The sequence below is a fragment of the Balaenoptera borealis genome (genome assembly GCF_965194805.1).
Source record: "Balaenoptera borealis genome assembly, chromosome: 2".
Taxonomy (NCBI): Eukaryota; Metazoa; Chordata; class Mammalia; order Artiodactyla; family Balaenopteridae; genus Balaenoptera; species Balaenoptera borealis.
In genome coordinates, this window is record NC_138867.1 from 55,591,113 (window position 1) to 55,601,590 (window position 10,478).

The window sequence follows — 10,478 nt, forward strand, 5'->3', positions numbered from 1 at the left end:
TTGCACATGGGCTTTCTCTAGTTGCAGCAAGCAGGAGCCACCCTTTGTTGCGGTGTGCGAGCTTCTCACTGTGGTGGACTCTCTTGTTGTGGAGCACTGGCTCTTGGCACGCGGGCTCAGTAGTTGTGGCGCATGGGCTCAGTAGTTGCAGTGCATGGGCACTTGGCTGTGTGGGCTTCAGTAGTTGTGGCTTGGGGGCTCTAGAGCACAGGCTCAGTAGTTGTGGCACATGGGCTTAGTTGCTCCATTGTTTGTGGGATCTTCCTGGACCAGGGATCAAACTCGTGTCCTCTGCATTGGCAGGCAGAATCTTAACCACTGGGCCACCAGAGAAATCCCCCAAATCTCTTTACAAATGCAGACAAGTAACTAGAATGTCACTTTGGAAAACAAGGGACACTATATGTAATACAGCTAGGAGACAAGGTATTCTTTTTTTTTTTCTTTTTTTTTCCAGAGGTAGTATTTTATTTTTTTAACATCTTTATTGGAGTATAATTGCTTTACAAAGGTGTGTTAGTTTCTGCTTTATAAGAAAGTGAATTAGCTATACATATACATATATCCCCACATCTCCTCCCTCTTGCGTCTCCCTCCCATCCTCCCTATCCCACCCCTCTAGGTGGTCACAAAGCACCGAGCTGATCTCCCTGTGCTATGTGGCTGCTTCCCACAAGCCATCTATTTTACATTTGTTAGTATAAATAAGCCCATGCCACTCTCTCACTTCATCCCAGCTTACCCTTCCCCCTCCCTGTGTCCTCAAGTCCATTCTCTACGTCTGCGTCTTTATTCCTGTCCTGCCCCTAGGTTCTTCAGGACCATGTTTTTTTTTTTAGATTCCATATATATGTGTTAGCATATGGTATTTATTTTTCTCTTTCTGACTTCACTCTATATGACACTCTCTAAGTCCATCCACCTCACTACAAATAACTCAGTTTCATTTCTTTTTATGGCTGAGTAATATTCCATTGTATATATGTGCCACATCTTCTTTATCCATTCTTCTGTCGATGAACACTTAGGTTGCTTCCATGTCCTGGCTACTGTAAATAGAGCTGCAGTGAACATTGTGGTACATGCCTCTTTTTGAATTATGGTTTTCTCAAGGTATATGCCCAGTAGTAGGATTGCTGGGTCATATGGTAGTTCTATTGTTAGTTTTTTAAGAAACCTCCATAATGTTCTCCATAGTAGCTGTATCAATTTACATTCCCACCAACAGTGCAGTAAGGTTCCCTTTTCTCCACACCCTCTCCAGCATTTATTATTTGTAGATTTTTTGATGATGGCCATTCTAACTGGTGTCAGGTGGTACCTCATTGTAGTTTTAAATTTTATTTATTTATTTATTTATTTATTTTTGGCTGTGTTGGGTCTTCGTTTCTGTGCGAGGACTTTCTCTAGTTGTGGCAAGTGGGGGCCACTCTTCATCGCGGTGCGCGGGCCTCTCATTATCGCGGCCTCTCTTGTTGCGGAGCACAGGCTCCAGACGCGCAGGCTCAGCAACTGTGGCTCACGGTCCTAGTCACTCCACAGCATGTGGGATCTTCCCAGACCAGGGCTCAAACCCGTGTCCCCTGCATTGGCAAGCAGATTCTCAACCACTGCGCCACCAGGGAAGCCCCTCACTGTAGTTTTGATTTGCATTTCTCTAATGATTAGTGATGTTGAGCATCCTTTCATTTGTCTGTTGGCAATCTGTATATCTTCTTTGGAGAAATGTCTATTTGGTCTTCTGCCCATTTTTGGATTGGGTTGTTTATTTTTTTGATACTGAGCTGCATGATCTGCTTGTAAATTTTGGAGATTAATCCTTTGTCAGTTGCTTCATTTGCAAATATTGTCTCCCATTGTGAGGGTTGTCTTTTTGTCTTGTTTATGGTTTCCTTTGCTGTGCAAAAGCTTTTTAGTTTCATTAGGTCCTAGTTGTTTATTTGTGTTTTTATTTCCATTTCTCTAGGAGGTGGGTCCAAAAGGATCTTGCTGTAATTTATGTCATAGAGTGTTCTGCCTATGTTTTCCTCTAAGAGTTTGATAGTGTCTGGCCTTACATTTAGGTCTTTAATCCATTTTGAGTTTATTTTTGTGTATGGTGTTAGGGAGTGTTCTAATTTCATTCTTTTACATGTAGCTGTCCAGTTTTCCCAGCACCACTTATTGAAGAGCTGTCTTTTCTCCACTGTATATTCTTGCCTCCTTTATCAAAAATAAGGTGATCATATGTGCGTGAGTTTATCTCTGGGCTTTCTCTCCTGTTCCATTGATCTATATTTCTGTTTTGAGACAAGGTATTCTTAAACCACAGATGAGAAGAAGTAAGGACAAAACATGACATTGTGTAATGTGTGACTAGGCAAGCATAAAGAGCAAAACACAGGAGTATTTCAAAATAATCAAACAGGTTCTTACTGGAAAATACCATAGGCCAATTTTAGAACAGCGGCTGAAATGGGAAAAAGTTTTTATGCACACCAATCTGAGGATGAGTGCAAGGGATATAGTAAGGTCTGAAAAGGTCAGAGCAGCACTACTGACTTTCAAAACTAAACACAAATCTTTGAGAAACTGACAGAAAGATAATCTAAATTAGGCAGAACAGTGATAGTAGGACCAGAAAGAAAAGGTTTATATAAAAGTGGAGGAGAAGAGACTTCCCTGGTGGCACAGTGGTTAAGAATCTGCTTGCCAGTGCAGGGGACATGGGTTCGAGCCCTGGTCTGGGAAGATTCCACATGCTGTGGAGCAACTAAGCCCATGAGCCACAACTACTGAGCCTGCACTCTAGAGCCCATGAGCCACAACTACTGAGCCCACATGCCACAACTACTGAAGCCCATGTGCTTAGAGCCCATGCTCTGCAACAAGAGAAGCCACCACAATGAGAAACCCGCACACCACAATGAAGATTAGCCCTCATTCGCCACAACTAGAGAAAACCCACACACAGCAACAAAGACTCAACACAGCCAAAAATAAATAAATAAATAAATTAATTTAAAAAAATGTTTAAAAAATTTTTTTTAAAAAGTGGAGGAGGGGAACAGAGTCAAGAGATTGTCAGAAAGTAAGGGGCTGTATCTTTTAACACTTCATTAAAACTATAAGGCAGAGTTCTAGATAAGTGATGCTAGAAAAGTTATAATGGTCCATCCAAACCTCCTATAAGTTAAGGAAAAATGAATTTGATTCCATGTAAAACAGTTATTAAAAAAAGATAGTAAGGAGTATAACATTGTCCCTACAGAAAACTGAAGCTAGAAAGATATGCCCACAAAATGAATTCAAAATATAACATGATAACCTAGCATTTCAAAACAAGCTAGAAATTAATATATTAAAGAGCAGCATCAATAGAATACAATGAATGAAATATGAAATAATAGAAGTCAGGAAAGAATTTGTAATCAAAGAAAACAAAAAAATATTATTTCAGAATTGAAAACTAAACTTGAGCAAACATGAGAATAAGTGAATAAAACCATTAACACCTGAAGATAAATAGTAAGCAAAAAGAAAAAGAAGTGCAAGAAGAGAAAGGAATTCAAGAAAAAGTGAAAGATGAGGATAGTCAAAGAAGGTCCAGCATGTACATAGTTAGGAATCCCTGAATAAGAAAACCAAAACAATGGAAAAGAGCAAACATTAAAAGCTATAACTCAAGAAAATGTTTTTGAAATTAAAAATAAGATAATACAATACACTGAAAGACCTTACCATATATCTGTTGAAATTTGGCATAGGATTATGCCATTTAAAATATGCGTAGAGTAGCAAGTCATATTATAGTAAAATTACTGAAATATAAAGAAAAAGAAAATAAAAACTAAGAAAAAAGACCAATACATTTATCAAGAAAAGAAATTCTGATGTCATCAAACTGCTTGACAGTAATACTTTACACCAGAAAACAATGGAGAATCATGTTAAAGATACTCAATAAAAGAAAGTGTGAGCCAATCATTTTCTTGCAGCCAAAATGACTCTCTGATATAAAAGTTGCACCCAAACTGCTATGAATATGCAATAATTCAGGAAATATATTTTTTCCTGAGGTATGTACTAGAGAATGCACTTCAGGCAACAATAAAGAATGAAAGAAAATTGACAAAAGTGCTGGTGATAAATACTAAAAATATATTTACATGTAGAACTAATACCAAATGGTAGTTATATAAGAGAAAGTGTAGTATGCAGTTGCTACATAGTCTGAAAATTATGATATACCATTACTATCAAAATATAAGGAAAATAAGAAAAATATATGAAAAGTATAAAAAGCTTACTAATTACTTTATGGTTATTATTAGGAGTAATTAATATTATTTCAAACCAGATGCTGGGGGAAATGCAAGGAAAAGAAAAGAGGTTATTATCTTGTAATATTGCTCATAGTGGGGACCAAATAGGAAATAATCAAAAAGTGGAGGTTGTTAAGTATATTATATAACATAAAACAATATGGCAGAGATTGGTTCAAGATGGCAGAGTAGAAGGATGTGCTCTCACTCCCTCTTGCAAGAGCCCTGGAATCACAGCTAACCGCTGAACAATCATTGACAGGAAGACACTGGAACTCACCAAAAAAGATACCCCACATCCAAAGACAAAGGAGAAGCCACAATGAGATGGTAGGAGGGGCGCAATCACAATAAAATCAAATCCCATAACTGCTGGGTGGGTGACTCACAGACTGGAGAACACTTATACCACAGAAGTCCACCCACTGGAGTGAAGGTTCTGAGCCCCATGTCACGCTTCCCAACCTGGGGGTCTGGCAATGAGAGGAGGAATTCCCAGAGAATCAGCCTTTGAAGTCTAGCAGGATTTGATTGCAGGACTTTTACAGGACTGGGGGAAACAGAGACTCCACTCTTGGAGGACACACACGAAGTAGTGTGCGCATCAGGACACAGGGGAACGAGCAGTGACCCCATAGGAGACTGAACCAGACCTACCTGCTAGTGTTGGAGGGTCTTCTGCAGAGGTGGGTGGTGACGTGGCTCACCATGAGGACAAGGACACTGGCAGCAGAAGTTCTGGGAAGTACTCCTTGGCGTGAGCCCTCCCAGAGTCCGCCATTAGCCCCACCAAAGAGCCAGGTAGGCTCCAGTGTTGGGTCGCCTCAGGCCAAACAACCAACAGGGAGGGAACCCAGCCCCACCCATCAGCAGACAAGTGGATTAAAGTATGACTGAGCTCTGCCCACCATAGCAACAGCCAGCTCTACCCACCACCAGTCCCTCCCATCAGGAAACTTGCACAAGCCTCTTAGATAGCCTCATCCACCAGAGGGCAGACAGCAGAAGCAAGAAGAACTACAATCCTGCAGCCTGTGGAACAAAAACCACATTCACAGATAGAGAGACAAGATGAAAAGGCAGAGGGCTATGTACCACATGAAGGAAAAAGATGAAACCCCAGAAAACAACTAAATGAAGTGGAGATAGGCAACCTTTCAGAAAAGGAATTCAGAATAATGATAGTGAAGATGATCCAGGACCTTGGAAAAAGAATGGAGTCAAAGATCGAGAAGATGCAAGAAATATTTAACAAAGACCTAGAAGAATTAAGGAACAAACAAACAGAGATGAACAATACAATAACTGAAATGAAAACTACACTAGAAGGAATCAATAGCAGAATAACTGAGGCAGAAGAACAGATAAGTGACCTGGAAGACAGAATGGTGGAATTCACTGCTGTGGGACAGTATAAAGAAAAAAGAATGAAAAGAAATGAAAACAACTTAAGAGACCTCTGAGACAACATTAAATGCACCAATATTCGCATTAAAGGGGTCCCAGAAGGAGAAGAGAGAGAGAAAGTACCCGAGAAAATATTTGAAGAGATTATAGTCGAAAACTTCCCTAACATGGGAAAGGAAATATCTACCGAAGTCCAGGAAGCACAGAGAGTCCCATACAGGATAAGCCCAAGGAGAAACATGGTGAGGCACATAGTAATCAAATTGGCAAAAATTAAAGGCAAAGAAAAATTATTGAAAGCAGCAAGGGGAAAATGACAAATAATATACAAGGGAACTCCCATAAGGTTAACAGCTGATTTCTCAGCAGAAACTCCACAAGCCAGAAGGGAGTGGCATGACATATTTAAAGTGATGAAAGGGAAGAACCTACAACCAAGATTACCTGGCAAGGATCTCATTCAGATTCGATGGATAAATCAAAAGCTTTACAAACAAGCAAAAGCTAAGAAAATTCAGCACCATCAAACAAGCCCTACAACAAATGCTAAAGGATCTTCTCTAAGTGGGAAACACAAGAGAAGAAAAGGACCTACAAAAACAAACCCAAAATAATTAAGAAAATGGTCATAGGAACATACATATTGATAATTACCTTAAATGTGAATGGATTAAATGCTCCAACCAAAAGACAGTGGCTCACTGAATGGTTACAAAAACAAGACCCATATATATGCTGTCCACAAGAGACCCACTTCAGACCTAGGGACACATTCAGACTGAAAGTGAGGGGATGGAAAAAGATATTCCATGCAAATGGAAATCAAAAGAAAGCTGGAGTAGCAATACTCATATCAGATAAAATAGACTTTAAAATAAAGAATGTTACAAGAAACAAGGAAGGACACATGTAATGATCAAGGGATCAATCCAAGAAGAAGATATAACAATTATAAATATATATGCACCCAACATAGGAACACCTCAATACATAGGCAAATGCTAACAGCTATAAAAGAGGAAATAGACAGTAACACAATAATAGTGGGGGACTTTAATACCTCACTTATACGAATGGACAGATCATCAAGACAGAAAATTAATAAGGAAACAGAAGCTTTAAATGACACAATAGACCAGATAGATTTAAATGATATTCATAGGACATTCCATCCGAAAACAGCAGATTATACTTTCTTCTCAGGTGCACACAGAACATTTTCCAGGACAGATCACATCTTGGGTCACAAATCAAGCCTTGGTAAATTTAAGAAAATTGAAATCATATCAAACATCTTTTCTGAGCACAACGCTATGAGATTAGAAATAAATTACAGGGAAAAAAACGTAAAAAAACCCAAACATATGGAGGCTAAAGAATACTTTACTAAATAACCAAGAGATCACTGAAGAAATCAAAAAGGAAATCAAAAAATACCTAGAGGGCTTCCCTGGTGGCGCAGTGGTTGAGAATCTGCCTGCCAGTGCAGGGGACACGGGTTCGAGCCCTGGTCTGGGAAGATCCCACATGCCGCGGAGCGACTGGGCCTGTGAGCCACGGCTGCTGAGCCTGCGCATCTGGAGCCTGTGCTCCACAACGGGAGAGGCTGCGATAGTGAGAGGCCCGCGCACCGCGGTGAAGAGCGGCCCCCACTTGCCACAGCTGGAGAGGGCCCTCGCACAGAAACGAAGACCCGACACAGCCATAAATAAATAAAAATAAATAAATAAAAATTAAAAAAAAATACCTAGAGACATATGACAATGAAAACATCCAAAACCTATGGGATACAGCAAAAGCAGTTCTAAGAGGGAAGTTTATAGCAATACATCCTACATCAAGACACTAGAAAAATCTCAAATTAACAATCTAACCTTACACCTAAAGGAACTAGAGAAAGAAGAACAAACAAAACCCAAATTTAGTAGAAGGAAAACAGTCATAAAGATCAGAGCAGAAATAAATGAAATAGAAACAAAGAAAACAATAGCCGAGATCAATAACACTAAAAGCTGGTTCTTTGAGAAGATAAACAAAATTGATAAACCTTTAGCCAGACTCATCAAGAAAAATAAGGAGAGGACTCAAAACAATAAAATTAGAAATGAAAAAGGAGAAATTACAATGGACACCACAGAAATACAAAACATCATGAGAGCATACTACAAGCAACTCTATGCCAATAAAATAGACAACCTGGAAGAAATGGACAAATTCTTAGAAAGGTATAACCTTCCAAGACTGAACCAGGAAGAAATAGAAAATATGAAGAGACCAATCACAAGTAATGAAATTGAAACTGTTATTAAAAATATTCCAACAAACAAAAGTCCAGGACCAGATGGCTTCACAGGTGAATTTTTTCAAACATTTAGAGAAGAGCTAACACCCATCCTTCTAAAACTCTTCCAAAAAAACTGCAGAGGAAGGAACACTCACAAACTCATTCTACGAGGCCACCATCATCCTGATACCAAAACCAAACAAAGATACTACAAAAAAAGAAAATTGCAGACCAGTATCACTGATGATTATAGATGCAAAAATCCTCAACAAAATACTAGCAAACAGAATCCAACAACACATTAAAAGGGTCATAAACCATGATCAATTGGGGTTTATCTCAGGGAAGCAAGGATTCATCAATATATGAAATCAATCAATGTGATACACCATATTAACAAATGGAAGAATAAAAACCATATGATCACCTCAATAGATGCAGAAAAAGCTTTTGACAAAACTCAACACCCATTTATGACAAAAACTCTCCACAAAGTGGGCATAGAGGGAAACTTAACATATTAAAGGCCATATATGACAGACCCACAGCAAACATCATTCTCAATGGTGAAAAACTGAAAGCATTTCCTCTAAGATCAGGAAAAAGACAAGGATGTCTACTCTCACCACTATTATTCAACATAGTTTTGGAAGTTATAGCCACGGCAATCAGAGAAGAAAAAGAAATGAAAGGAATACAAATTGGAAAAGAAGAAGTAAAACTGTCACTGTTTGCAGATGACATGAAACTATACATAAAGAATCCTAAATATGCCACCAGAAAACTACTAGAACTAATCAATGAATATGGTAAAGTTGCAGGATACAAAATTAATGCACAGAAATCTCTTGCATTCCTATACACTAATGATGAAAAATCTGAAAGAGAAATTAAGGAAACACTCCCATTTACCACTGCAACAAAAAGAATAAAATACCTAGGAATAAACCTACCTAGGGAGACAAAAGGCCTGTATGCAGAAAACTATAAGACACTGATGAAAGAAATTAAAGATGATACCAACAGATGGAGAGATATACCATGTTCTTGGATTGGAAGAATCAATATTGTGAAAATGACTATACTACCCAAAGCAATCTACAGATTCAATGCAATCCCTAGCAAATTACCAATGGCATTTTATACAGAACTAGAACAAAAAATCTTAAAATTTGTATGGAGACACCAAAGACCCCGAATAGCCAAAGCAGTCTTGAGGGAAAAAATGGAGCTGGAGGAATGAGACTCCCTGACTTCAGACTATACTACAAAGCTACAGTAATCCAGACAATATGGTACTGGCACAAAAACAGAAATATAGATCAATGGAACAGGATAGAAAGCCCAGAGATAAACCCACGCACCTATGGTCAACTAATCTATGACAAAGGAGGCAAGGATATACAATGGAGAAAAGACAGTCTCTTCAATAAGTGTGCTGGGAAAACCAGACAGCTACATGTACAAGAATGAAATTAGAACACTCCCTAACATCATACACAAGAAAACTCAAAATGGAATAAAGACCTAAATGTAAGACTGGACACTATAAAACTCTTAGAGGAAAAACATAGGAAGAACACTCTTTGACATAAACCACAGCAAGATCTTTTTTGACCCACCTCCTAAAGAAATGGAAATAAAAACAAAAATAAACAAATGGGACTTAATGAAACTTAAATGCTTTTGCACAGCAAAGGAAACCATTAACAAGAAGAAAATACAACCCTCAGAATGGGAGAAAATATTTGCAAATGAATCAACGGACAAACGATTAATCTCCAAAATATAAAAACAGCTCATGCCGCTCAATATTAAAAAAACAAACAACCCAATCAATAAATGGGCAGAAGACCTAAACAGACATTTCTCCAATGAAGACATACAGATGGCCAAGAGGCATATGAAAAGCTGATCAATGTCACTAATTATTAGAGCAATGCAAATCAAAACTACAATGAGGTATCACCTCACACCAGTTAGAATGGGCATCATCAGAAAATCTATAAACAACAAATGCTGGAGAGGGTGTGGAGAAAAGGGAACCCTCTTGCACTGTTGGTGGGAATGTAAATTGTTACAGCCACTATGGAGAACAGTATGGAGGTTCTTTAAAAAATGAAAAATAAAATTACCATATGACCCAGTAATCCCACTACTGGTTATATACCCAGAGAAAATCATAATTCAAAAAGACACATGCACCCCAATGTTCATTGCAGCAGTATTTACAATAGCCAGATCTTGGAAGCAGCCTAAATGCCCATTGACAAATGAATGGATAAAGAAGAAGTGGTATATATATACAATGGAATATTACTCAGCCATAACAAGGAATGAAACTGGGTCATTTGTAGAGACGTAATGGACTTAAAGGTTGTCATACAGAGTGAAGTAAGTGAGAAAGAGGAAAACAAATATTGTATATTAACACATATATGTGGAATCTAGAAAAATGGTACAGATGAACTGGTCTGCAAGGC